The sequence below is a fragment of the Elaeis guineensis genome, chromosome 16, assembly GCF_000442705.2.
Source record: "Elaeis guineensis isolate ETL-2024a chromosome 16, EG11, whole genome shotgun sequence".
Classification (NCBI taxonomy): domain Eukaryota; kingdom Viridiplantae; phylum Streptophyta; class Magnoliopsida; order Arecales; family Arecaceae; genus Elaeis; species Elaeis guineensis.
In genome coordinates this window covers 35,109,698-35,122,674 of record NC_026008.2, presented here as the reverse complement: position 1 = coordinate 35,122,674, position 12,977 = coordinate 35,109,698, and the positions used below count along the sequence as shown (strand labels likewise).

Sequence of the window (12,977 nt, the reverse complement as noted above, 5' to 3'; positions counted from 1 at the left end):
AGGATTTGGATCCATCCAAGCAACTAAGGAAAATCAACTGATGTCACCCTGGCTCCAGGTAGGACCTCTAAATCCTGATTATGAGAATAATCAACTGGCTTCGATCGAGATGATTTGACTTGATCGACTGAGAATCAACCTAATAAAAGGTATGAGCTCTGATTCAGGATGATTCGACTTGCTCGGCTGAGCACCGACCTAATAAAAGATATGAGATTAAGCTCGAATGATTTAACTTGATTGGCTGAGCACCGATCTAATAAAAAGTATCAGCTTTGGCTTGAGATGATTCAATTTGGTCGAATGAGAACTGATTCAATGAAAGGTATGAGCTTTGGCTCTGGCTCTAGTCAACCAACTGCAAGCAGATACCTCGACCTAAGGTGGGATCTTCGAACTGATGAGAATAATTGACTAGAGATACCTCAACTTTGTCTGAGATTTCTAAAATACTGATCCTCAGATCGATGAGAAGACTTAGCAAAAAGTTATGCATGTGATCACTCAAGCAGAAGATCAAATGTGGACATATTCGATTGTTAACTGAGGGGCAAAACTTCGAGCTAACCTCAAATATAGTCATAGCAAAAGAAATAAAGTATAGGCACCACCAAAATTATTTTAAATAACACTCAATTTTTTAATCATAAATAGGTCAATTGTAATCTGACTATTTCCATTGCTCAAGCTCAAGAAAACAAATTTTCTGACTCCAGCTTGGAAGTGGAGGGCATATGATATGGCATATAAATTAGCCCTCCTTATCATTGATGGCACGTGGCTAGCAGTTTTATAAAGATTTGAATTTCAAGTAGTTACAACTTTGCAATTAAGAGAAATCCCAAAATAGAAGGATGATTATGATCGATTTAAATCCAAATAAAGAAAGAAGATGATGGCTCATAATAAGAGAGTTATGTCTCATCCCTTAGTTTCTAGCTCCAACTATAATAAATCCTTGCTCCATACCGATATAAATATGGCCAAGGGATCTAAAAAAGGAGAGAGTTTTCAAAGAAAAAAACTTCTATAACTCAAAGCTCTCATAGTGAGAGGCTCTTAAGCTCTCATCCATCATTCTAATTTTTTTTCTTTTTACAAGTTCATATCTATAAGCACACAAAGTTGAGGCTGAGGCTAAGGTGATAACTCAAGCTCAAGGCCAAGATGAGCCTAAGGTCGAGCTTATCAAAAAGTTGAGGACCACTGAAGATCGAGCTCATCAGAAGATCAAGCTCATCAGCTCATCAGAAGGCCAAACTCCTAAAGCTGAGCTCTCAAAGCCAACCTCAAAAGACTGAGCTTTCGAAATTGAGCTCTTAAAGACTGAGCTTCCAAAACCGACCTCCAAAGACCAACCTCTCGAAGTTGATCGAGCTCTTGAAGGCCAAGCACCTAAAGTCGAACTTAAAAGGTCGGCGTCATCAGAAAGACGACCTCCCAAAAGCCGACCTCTGAAGCCAACCTCTAAAAACTGATCTCCAAAAGTTGAGCTCTCAAAAACTAACATCCAAAGATCGAGTTGCTTGAGCTAGAAGCCTTTGATCGTAATAATAAGCTATGAAGAATGACTTGTCTATAAGCTGCTTGTATAAATGCAATATAATAGCAATGTCTACATCACTGATTGTATTTTTTTTTGGTTGACGAAGTAGAAAGTTCTAAGACTTCATTACATGGGCAGTTTTCATTAGGCTTGGCAATAGATCGGATCGAGTGCGAATTTGGATCAACCTGAATCCGACCCGATATCCTAGCATCTTGATCCGAATTTGACCCGTGACTCGTTGGATCAATACTTTCTTTACTCATACCCTATCTAATTGAGTATCCGGTTTTCCAATCGGGTCTCTGCTCCAACTAAAAGAAATTTTCTAGATGAAAATAAAAGTATTAAATAATAGTCACCACTACTCTTCAGTTCTTGAGGCCTTAACCAAGTCTAAAATCTATAAGACCCATATTTCATACAATCAGCCCATATTTGAACAGTATATATACATATGATCTGATCGAGTTTGGGTCGGATAATGGGTCGGGACGGCTAGTATCCGAATCCGACTTGATTCGAGATATAAATTTATCGAATGCGGATCGGATCGGATCAAAATTTGATCAACATATTGGCCAACTCGACCCATTAAGCCCGGATCAGATCTGCCTGGACCGGATGTAATTACTAAGCCTAGTTCTCATGCAGTCCATCACAGGATTTAGGAGTCAACTTATTTAATATTTAAGCATCACAAAAGCCCAATGTCTCGTATAAGCAGCTGCCATAAAAATTAACAAAAAATAAAAATGAAATTTAAACGACAAATGGCAGTGATTCAGCACAAGACAGCAATGTCTTCCTCCGTGGGAGTATGCAAGCTCGGAGAGGCCTCTTCATGACAATGGTGAATCCCGGCTTCTCAGACAAATCCACCTCCTCCCCGTCCACAGCTTTCCACTCGAACTCCCTCACCAAATTGGCCACAAAGTACTCGAGATGCAGCATGGCCAGCCCCAGCCCCGGGCACATCCTCCTCCCCACCCCAAACGGCATCATCTTGATCTCCCTACTCCCGGTTATGTCCACCCCCTCGCCCGACCCCTCGGCCAAGAACCTCTCCGGCTTGAACTCCATCGGCTCCTCCCACACCTTCCCATCCCAACTCATCTCTGCCACCATAAAATTAACCGACGCGTTCTTTGGTATCAAATACCCATCTAAGATCACATCCTCCATCACCTTGTGGGGCAGCACGAGGTGGCCCGGCGGGTGCCGCCGCAACCCTTCCATGATCACAGCCTTGAGATATGGCATCCTTTGCAAGTCCTCCTCCTTAATCTCCTCCTCGTCTTTCCCCACCACCCGCTCGATCTCTTCCACTAGCTTCGCCTGTGCGTCCTGGTGCTTCACGAGATTCGCCATGATCCACTGCAATGCCGTTGAGGTGGTATGGGTGCCCGCATTCAGAAACTCCGTGCACAAGGATTCTGTCTCCTCTTCGGTCAGCTTCCTTCCCCCTTCCTCAGGGATTTCCAGGTCGAGAAGCGAGTCAACGTAAGAGTAAACGTACCTTTCTTCTTCGCCCGTGTTGTCACGCCTCCGACCCTTGATTTTGAATCGAGGGTCATGACAACTACCGCATACTCATAGAAAACTATTTCCATAAACATGCAAGGCATCTTATCATACTATCCTAAAACAACAGCGGAATAATTAGTCAATAATTTAAATATAAAATATAACAACCTAAATTTTTTTTTCTTTAATATCTCAATAAATTCAACAACAATTCAAAGGCTTTGCATCAAATTCAATAAGCCTTTCAACCTAAAATAAAAGTATGAAGATTCTGCTTCTAATCACTCTTCTATTAATATCTTGTATCATCTTAATTCCTTAACATCTGTAAAAACAGTAAAATAAGAGGTAATGAGCTAGACAGCCCAGTAAGCAACGATCACTTCTCAACAGATTTCATCAGGCATATAAGTAAATAATCATTTATAGAAAATAAGCATATAGAGTTCATCAATTCGAAATCAATTTCAATTATGCAATATAATTCATGCCAAATTCATTTCTTTTTCGAAAATTCAAGTTTCTTTCAAGATTTCAATTTCTTTTGTTCTTCAATTCTTTTTGTCAACCATGAGCTATGACCACATTTTTTCTGTGGTAGGGTCATAATACCGCGTATCTGCTTGCGGTAGGCTGCGAATCATCTGGCAGCCATGTCCTTTGGAACCGCTGGTCTCTCTGGCGGTTTGTCGCTGGTCTCTCTGGCGACATGTCACTGGTCTCGCTGGCGACATAAACCCTCAGGACAATCAATTGCCAACGTATATGCCCCCATTGACAGGGTCCTTTACATAGTCAGGTTGTCAATTTTTATTGTTTCTTATATCATAATTCTTCATAAATCATGTTTCATATTCTAATTTCGATAATAAAACATATAATCATGTAGTATCGAAATCAATCAATATAATGCATCATGAAATCAATATGTTCAATCATGCTTCATCATAACATTTCAAATAAGATATTTTCATAACAAAATACTATTCATCCAATTCATGCATCGTTTCACAAATCATGTCAGAAGAATACATTATAATTTACCGATAAATCTAGAAAAAGTGAAACATTACTTACCTCGAACGCATTCCAATAAATTCACATAATTCTATAAATTTTCTTCCAAAAATTCTATTCGTAGATCATATCGCGATATCCCATGATCAAACATCCACAATCCTATATAGAATCAATTTCAATAATTAGAAAGAATACGAACACCATATTTCAACAGTTTAGATTGGATCCGGTCATCTAATTTTATCTAATCAAAATCTAATTAGGACCTAAATGATCCAAAGTTTGACTGTCAGATCAAATCGGATTCGAAGTGATAGGACCGAGGTTTCTTCATCGATTTCATAACATCCAGTGGAAAGAGAAAATCAGAGGAGAGAGAATTCATGAGGTACAATTCAAATTGATCAGGTGACACAATCCAACATTATGATTGGTTCAATATCTCAATTGGTGAAATTAACATGATCAAATCAAATCATGGCTAGATCGGAATCATGGATGATCAAATCTAAAGATTCATGGTCTGATTAAGGTGGGTGCCAGTACGCTGTTTGACAATCATAGATCAGGGTTCTTCATTAAAATCAGATCAGACTTATTAAAAATTTTTTTTTCATTCACTAATCTTTTTTTTTTAGAGAGAGAATCAATCAAGAGAGAGAATATTTTAGAGAGAGAAAATTTTAGAGAAAAAAAACTCATCTTGAATTCTTCAGACAATATGATTCAACAAATTCTGATCGATCAGATCAAATCATGCTAAAATTATCATGTGGATAATTCAATAAGATCATGAGAAATAAAATCTAAAAATACCTGATCTGATCAAAGTAGATGTCGGTGTATCGTCCGACGATCACAGATCAAAAATTCATTACGAGAATCATTTAAATTCATCATCATTCTTCTCAAAATTCTAGAAATCTTAGGAGAGATAATCTAGAGAGAAAATTCTAGAGAGAAAAAGTAGATAGAGAAAGTCCAATTCTAGAGAAAGAAAATACTAGTTCAGGCTGAAGAGAGAGAGGAAAGAGAGAGAAACTCTCTTTCTCATATTTTATTATTTATATCATTATTTATTAATTAATTTAATAATTTTTTTCTTTTCTTTTCTTTTCTCTCTCTTTTTTTTTCTTTTTCTTTACGGAAGAGAGAGGAGAAAATCCTATTTATTATTATTATATTATTATCATTTTATTATTTTTTTTTCTTTTTCTTTTCCTTTTTCTTTTCTTTTCCTTCTTTTTCTTTTCTTTTTCTTTTCTTTTCCTTCTTCTTCTTTTCTTTTTCTTTTTCTTTTCCTTGTTCTTGTTCTTCTTTTTCTTTTCTTCTTCCCGTGGGCTTGTTTTGGGCTGAAACAGAGGACCCTGAGGTCCCCTCGTTGGGTGGCCGGCCGGCGGTGCAGCCAGCGTGGGGCGACGTCGGCAAGAGGGGGTGACTCGCCAATAAGAAGAGGGTCAAACTGGTGGTCGGCGGTGACCACCGGCGATGGCAAAACGACAAAAAAAGAAAATTCATCTGCAACAAAATCCGACGACTCCGGTCGCTGGCGAGCGTGCACATCGGCACGGAAAGGAAGGGGGAGAAGAGAGGAAGAGGAGGAGACTTACCTCCATTGCCGGTGAAGCTTTTTCGGTGAGAAATTGGACGGCACAGCGATGGATCTCCGTGAGAAATTTACGGCGATTGCCACCGTTTTGCCCCGAGATTTTTTGGTAGGAAGAAGGGAGAAGGGTCTCCCCTTTAAATAAAACCAAAGGAGAGGAGTTTGACTCCTCTCCGGTGAGGTTTCCAACTCCGATTAGGAGCCGATCGGGAGAAGAAGACTCCCTGTGGGAGTCTTCATCATTTTTTTTTGTTTGTTTGGGCTGGTTGGGCTATCACATTCTTCCCCTCTAAAAGAAATTTCGTCCTCGAAATTTTTCTTACCTGAGTCTTCATAGTTTCTTACTTGAATCTCATCCACAAATATTCTAATTCTTGATATAAATTCATTCTTAAATCATTTCATAAGAAAAAATCGGTACATCAAATATCTATCTGAAACAGAACCATTCATTTTCTTATTTATCAAGATCCACGTCTCAAAGATTTTCAATGTTTCAAGATTTCAAAATTATGATCTCATTTCCTGTAAAAATTAATATTCAATATCTCATGACTCAAATTAAAATTAAATCTATCTCTTGTAGGTAGAAGAAAATCAATGTCTCTATTTTTGCATAAGAACTTTATTCATCATCATTCATTTATTTATTTCAAAATATTAACCACTCTTAATTTCAACCCATCATAGGATAGGAAAAACATACTTCTTATGAATCATATGATGACATCCTAATCAATCAAAATTCAAAAAAATATTTTCTCTTATTCGTACTTTCAAAGGTTGAAGATTTATCATTTCAATCTCATTCTCGAGCTTTTGATATTTTAATTCTCGATACAACTTCATCATTAAGTTATTTCATAAAGATCAATATCACCATTGTTGATTGAATCAATATCACTATTTCTAGTCATCGAAATTTTCTTACTCAAACCCTCAAACTCTTAAATATTCTAATTCTTGAAGCAAATTTTATCATTAAGTCATTCCATAATAAAAATCAATAACTCAAAAATTGATCTAAATCAAAACTATATTTTTCTTATAATCAAAATCAATGTTTCTATTCTAAGTAAGTATATCAATTTTCTTTATCTAAACATTAGCAACTCTTAATTAATCGATTCATTATCAAATTAAATTATAAATAACTCCAATCCATCTTTTGTAAAACAATCGTCAATATCAATAGATAACCTCAATCTTTTCCATTCAGTTAGAGAAATAATAATGATCAAAAGAGTTCAAACTTCAAATTTCATTATACCCTGGAGATAAATATTTGAGTATAATAATCTAAGATCAAAATCATCATTCGATAAACAATCTCAAGTTCTTCCTAGTAATTAGAAAATTATAACATTTAATTCTAGGATAGAAAAAATTTATCTCTAAATATTCTAAATCTAAAATCAAAGGTCCACTCATCCTAAAATTAGGATGCTAATTATTTTTGTAGCATAGTAGGTGGAAGCACTACTTTTAAAAAGTCACATTAGGATATCTAAAATAATTTAAAATTTTAAAATATTATTCTTTCTAATGTCAATAAATTTTTTTGTATCAAACCATATCATTTATCATAATTCTTTGACTCAAAGAATCAACATTCCTGACTTACTCAAAGTAACCCAGATTACCATGCTTCCGCTGCGCACTCTGATCTAACAATCAAAATTTCTTAGCTTCACCAAAAAAATTTTGATCAAATTATTTCTTTATCTTATCAATAGAAAAGATCTAAAATTTTAAATTTCAATTGAAGTCAAAGATTAACTTTCGATTCTCATTCATACTTTTACTGGTGTACAATAATCTTGATTAACCCTTGAGTCCAATATCATATTTAAACCATCATATAGATTTACTATAATCAATATGAATCAAATCTTAATTCTCATATCACTTCAATTCGATAATTTTCAAATCAAAAACCTTTATAAGTCAAATCAACGAGAAAATCCTTCGATGCTCCACCAAATTTGGACATAATCAGAATATATATGGATTTCAAATCATTATTTTTTTTTTCTAAAATTTCTATCATCAGGATCTTCAATATCTATTAAATATCCTTTCATAACAATCATACAAGCTTCAAAAAAATCAAATCTCCATTTAATAGTAGATTCAATTAGGGACCTCATTAACAAAAGCAAAGGAACTCCATATCAATTCCTAAATCTCAATTTTCTAAATTGTAAATTCACATGGATCCCTTAATCTGAAATAAATATAAATCAGATCTTTTATCTTAATATGAAGATATCAATTTTTCATTAACAACCTCAACAATAATATTAGAAAATCTCTTGATCAACTTAGATACGAAATCTTTAAATTGAAATTTCATACACATCATGTAGTCTCTAAGAGACATAATAAGATCTATTATCTAGATCTAAGGATGATAATTAAAGATTTCGGTACGATGAATATTCTACAACCTCATAATCGATTTCATCAATAAGAAATAGGCTTCTTTGCAATATCTCCAAATATACATTCATCCTAATATGCCACTTTATATATATGATCCACATACCAAGTTCAATTTCGATAAATATTCCAATCAAGCATCATAAAAAAAAAATTTCTTAGCCCATTCTGGAACAACATTTTATTATCAAATCTTTATCTTGCCAATAATAGTCAACTTCTCAACTAAAAGTAATATCATAGTATTATTCTCACATCGAATTTGAACTTACGATTCACTTGAATAACCATAATGCACAATAAAATTTTATGTCAATCCTTTTGTGATTACTTTCGATCAAGATCTAACTAATCATATCATGATCTGCAGATTATCCATCATATTTCAAACTCCATATGTCATAATCTCTTGCGATCTTTTTATACATAACTCAATGTTTAATCAAAATTTTTAAATATTTCTCCCACTACAATCATCAAAGATCTACACTATAATGTCCCTGGTGTCTATCCACTAACACCCATTCTATATCTGATTCTATGTTTCATAATTCATCCACTTATGCTCTGATACCATATATAATTGTCACGCCCCCGACCCGAGATTTTGAATCGAGGGTCATGGCAACCGCCGCATACTCATAGAAAACTCTTCCCATAAGCATGCAAGGCATCTTATCATACTATCCTAAAACAACAGCGGAATAATTAGTCAATAATTTAAATCTAAAATATAACGACCTAAATTTTTTTTTTCTTTAATATCTCAATAAATTCAACAACAATTCAAAGGCTTTGCATCAAATTCAATAAGCCTTCAACCTAAAATAAAAGTATGAAGATTCTGCTTCTGATCACTCTTCTATTCATATCTTGTATCATCTTAATTCCTCAACATCTGTAAAAACAGTAAAATAAGAGGTAATGAGCTAGACAGCCCAGTAAGCAACGATCACTTCTCAACCGATTTCATCAGGCATATAAGTAAATAATCATTTATAGAAAATAAGCATATAGAGTTCATCAATTCGAAATCAATTTCAATTATGCAATATAATTCATGTCAAATTCATTTTTTTTTCGAAAATTCAAGTTTCTTTCAAGATTTCAATTTCTTTTGTTCTTCAATTCTTTTCGTCAACCATGAGCTATGACCACATTTTTTCTGTGGCAGGATCATAATACCGCGTTCTGCTTGCGGTAGGCTGCGAATCATCTGGCAGCCATGTCCTTTGGAACCGCTGGTCTCTCTGGCGGTTTGTCGCTGGTCTCTCTGGCGACATGTCACTGGTCTCGCTGGCGACATAAACTCTCAGGACAATCAATTGCCAACGTATATGCCCCCATTGGCAGGGTCCTTTACATAGTCAGGTTGTCAATTTTTATTGTTTCTTATATCATAATTCTTCATAAATCATGTTTCATATTCTAATTTCGATAATAAAACATATAATCATGTAGTATCGAAATCAATCAATATAATGCATCATGAAATCAATATGTTCAATCATGCTTCATCATAACATTTCAAATAAGATATTTTCATAATAAAATACCATTCATTCAATTCATGCATCGTTTCACAAATCATGTCAGTAGAATACATTATAATTTGCCGATAAATCTAGAAAAAGTGAAATATTACTTACCTCAAACGCATTCCAATAAATCCACATAATTCTATAAATTTTCTTCCAAAAATTCTATTCATAGATCATATCGCGATATCCCATGATCAAACATCCACAATCCTATATAGAATCAATTTCAATAATTAGAAAGAATACGAACACCATATTTCAACAGTTTAGATTGGGTCCGATCATCTAATTTCATCTAATCAAAATCTAATTAGGACCTAAATGATCCAAAGTTGGACTGTCAGATCAAATCGGATTCGAAGTGATAGGACCGAGGTTTCTTCATCGATTTCATAACATCAAGTGGAAAGAAAAAATCAGAGGAGAGAGAATTCATGAGGTACAATTCAAATTGATCAGGTGACACAATCCAACATTACGATTGGTCCAATATCTCAATTGGTGAAATCAACATGATCAAATCAAATCATGGCTAGATCGGAATCATGGATGATCAAATCTAAAGATTCATGGTCTGATTAAGGTGGGTGACAGTACGCTGTCTGACAATAATAGATCAGGGTTCTTCATTAAAATCAGATCAGACTTATTAAAAGAAATTTTTTCATTCACTAACCTTTTTTTTTTTAGAGAGAGAATCAATCAAGAGAGAATATTTTAGAGAGAGAAAATTCTAGAGAGAGAAAACTCATCTTGAATTCTTCAGACAATATGATTCAACAAATTCTGATCGATCAGATCAAATCATGCTAAAATTATCATGTGGATAATTCAATAAGATCATGAGAAATAAAATCTAAAAATACCTGATCTGATCAAAGTGGATGTCGGTGTATCGTCCGACGATCACAGATCAAAAATTTATTACGAGAATCATTTAAATTCATCATCATTCTTCTTAAAATTCTAGAAATCTTAGGAGAGATAATCTAGAGAGAGAATTCTAGAGAGAGAAAGTAGAGAGAGAAAGTCCAATTTTAGAGAGAGAAAATACTAGTTCAGGCTGAAGAGAGAAAGGAAAGAGAGAGAAACTCTCTTTCTCATATTTTATTATTTATATCATTATTTATTAATTAATTTAATGATTTTTTTTCTTTTCTTTTCTTTTCTCTCTTTTTTTTTTCTTTTTCTTTACGGAAGAGGAGAAAATCCTATTTATTATTATTATATTATTATCATTTTATTTTTCTTCTTTCTTTTTTTTTTCTTTTCTTTTTTCTTTCTTTTTCTTCTTTTTCTTTTCTTTTTCTTTTCTTTTCCTTCTTCTTCTTTTCTTTTTCTTTTTCTTTTCCTTCTTCTTCTTCTTTTTCTTTTCTTCTTCCCGTGGGCTTGTTTTGGGCTGAAACAGGGGACCCTGAGGTCCCCTCATTGGGTGGCCAGCCGGCGTGGGGCGGCCGTCGGCAGGAGGGGGTGACTCGCCGATAAGAAAATTGGGCCAAACCGGTGGTCGGCGGTGACCACCGGCGACGGCAAAACGGTTAAAAAAGAAAATTCTTCCGCAACAAAATCCGGCGACTCCGATCGCCGACGAGCGTGCACATCGGCACGGGAAGGAAGGGGGAGAAGAGAGGAAGAGGAGGAGGCTTACCTCCGTCGTCGGCGAAGTTTTTCCGACGAAAAATTAGACGGCACAGCGATGGGTCTCCGTAAGAAATTTCTGGCGATTGCCGCCGTTTTGCCCTGGGATTTTTTGGTAGGAAGAAGGGAAAAAGGTCTCCCCTTTAAATAGAATTAAAGGAAAGGAGTTTGACTCCTCTCTGGTGAAGTTTTTGACTTCAATTAGGAGCTGGTCGGGAGAAAAAAATTTTTCGTGAGAGTCTTCATCATTTTTTTTTTTTTTGTTTGTTTGGACTGGCTGGGCTATCACACTTGTGCTGCTGCTGATTCTTGTATTTTTTTCGAGCTTTAATTAAGGGGATAAATAGTTCTCTTTCTCTGACGCATTTGGAGATATGTCTTTATCCTATTCCGGAAGATGTACCTTGAAATTCTTGGAGCGAAGGCGAGGACGTTAAGCTTGTTGCTGTAGAGTACTAAGCTCCAAGTTGCGATCTCGATGTCCTTGATGGCCTTCTCGTCTAATTTCTCACCGAAGCACATGAGAACTAGCAAACAGAACATGGCGAATTGAAAGTTCTCCATGGGAGTGACCGCGCCGGCTTCATTTGAATCGGCTTGGGATCGGAGGTGATTGATGAGGACTTGAAGGACCCAGGAGCGGCCATGGGCAAAGAGCTTGACGCGGGAGGAGTGGAGGATCTCGGAGATGAGGTTTTGGCGGAGCAGGCGCCAGAGGGGGCCGTATGCGGCGGAGGAGATGACACGCTGGTTGTTGCCGAGGAAACGGGAGACAGGGAGGGGGGCGAGGCGGTCGGAGAAGATGGCGCCGTGCTCGATGAGAGCCCGGTGGGCGAGGGTGCGGTCGGAGATGAAAATGGTAGGACGGGGGCCTACGTGGAGGGTGACGATAGGGCCGTAGCGAGAGTGGAGCTCCCCAAGAATGGACTCCAGCTCTTGAAAGGAACGCCAGAGCCAGAAAAGGATACCCAGAAATGGGACGGTTGGGGGGCCGGGTGGGAGCCTTTTCTTCTTGGTTCCACTGGTGGTGGCTTGGTGGAGGAGAGTGAGGACGGTGGCAAAGGAGAGGGAGATCAGGATGAGGAGCCAAATATCCATTTCTTTCTCCTTCCTTATTTTCTGGCCTTGGTTTCTGTTGTTGGCGTTTTGTAAACCAGCTGACCTATATATATATATAGGCTGTGTTTCATTATCTATATATATATATAAGTGGCGGTGGTCCATTTCAAGGTTGGACACGAGAAGTTCCGAGGCAATGGTTTTGTCGTTAGTGGAGGGCAGCTTCTCCTAATGCGAAGACTGTTTTGGCGAGTTGTTTTCGTTTGTCTTCTCTTCAGCCTTCGCAAATAACGCCTGACCGAGCGGCAAGCACTCCTTGGAAAATATTAAAAAAAAAAAGGTTTGTATGTCATGAAAAGTTCCATGGCTTTGAATCAGGGCCCCGATAATGTCACGTGGCCAACCATAAACGATGCGTACCCATTCAGCCAACGACTGTAGATTTTCGTGATCCGATACAAAATTTTTGTATCAGCATCGAATTTATATAGGTTCGTATGAAAATCATATCGGTAAATAATATAAAAAATTTTATATTTTATTATATATTAATTTATAAATCTATTTATGATATATTTAATTTATATATAAAAAATAT

At 36.3% G+C, this 12,977-nt stretch overlaps 1 pseudogene; it reads right to left on the bottom strand.

Moving 5' to 3' along the window:
* Positions 1 to 2,266: 2,266 nt before the first annotated feature.
* Positions 2,267 to 12,418, bottom strand: LOC105059715 (cytochrome P450 89A2-like; annotated as a pseudogene).
* Between the last annotated feature and the right edge of the window lie 559 nt (positions 12,419 to 12,977).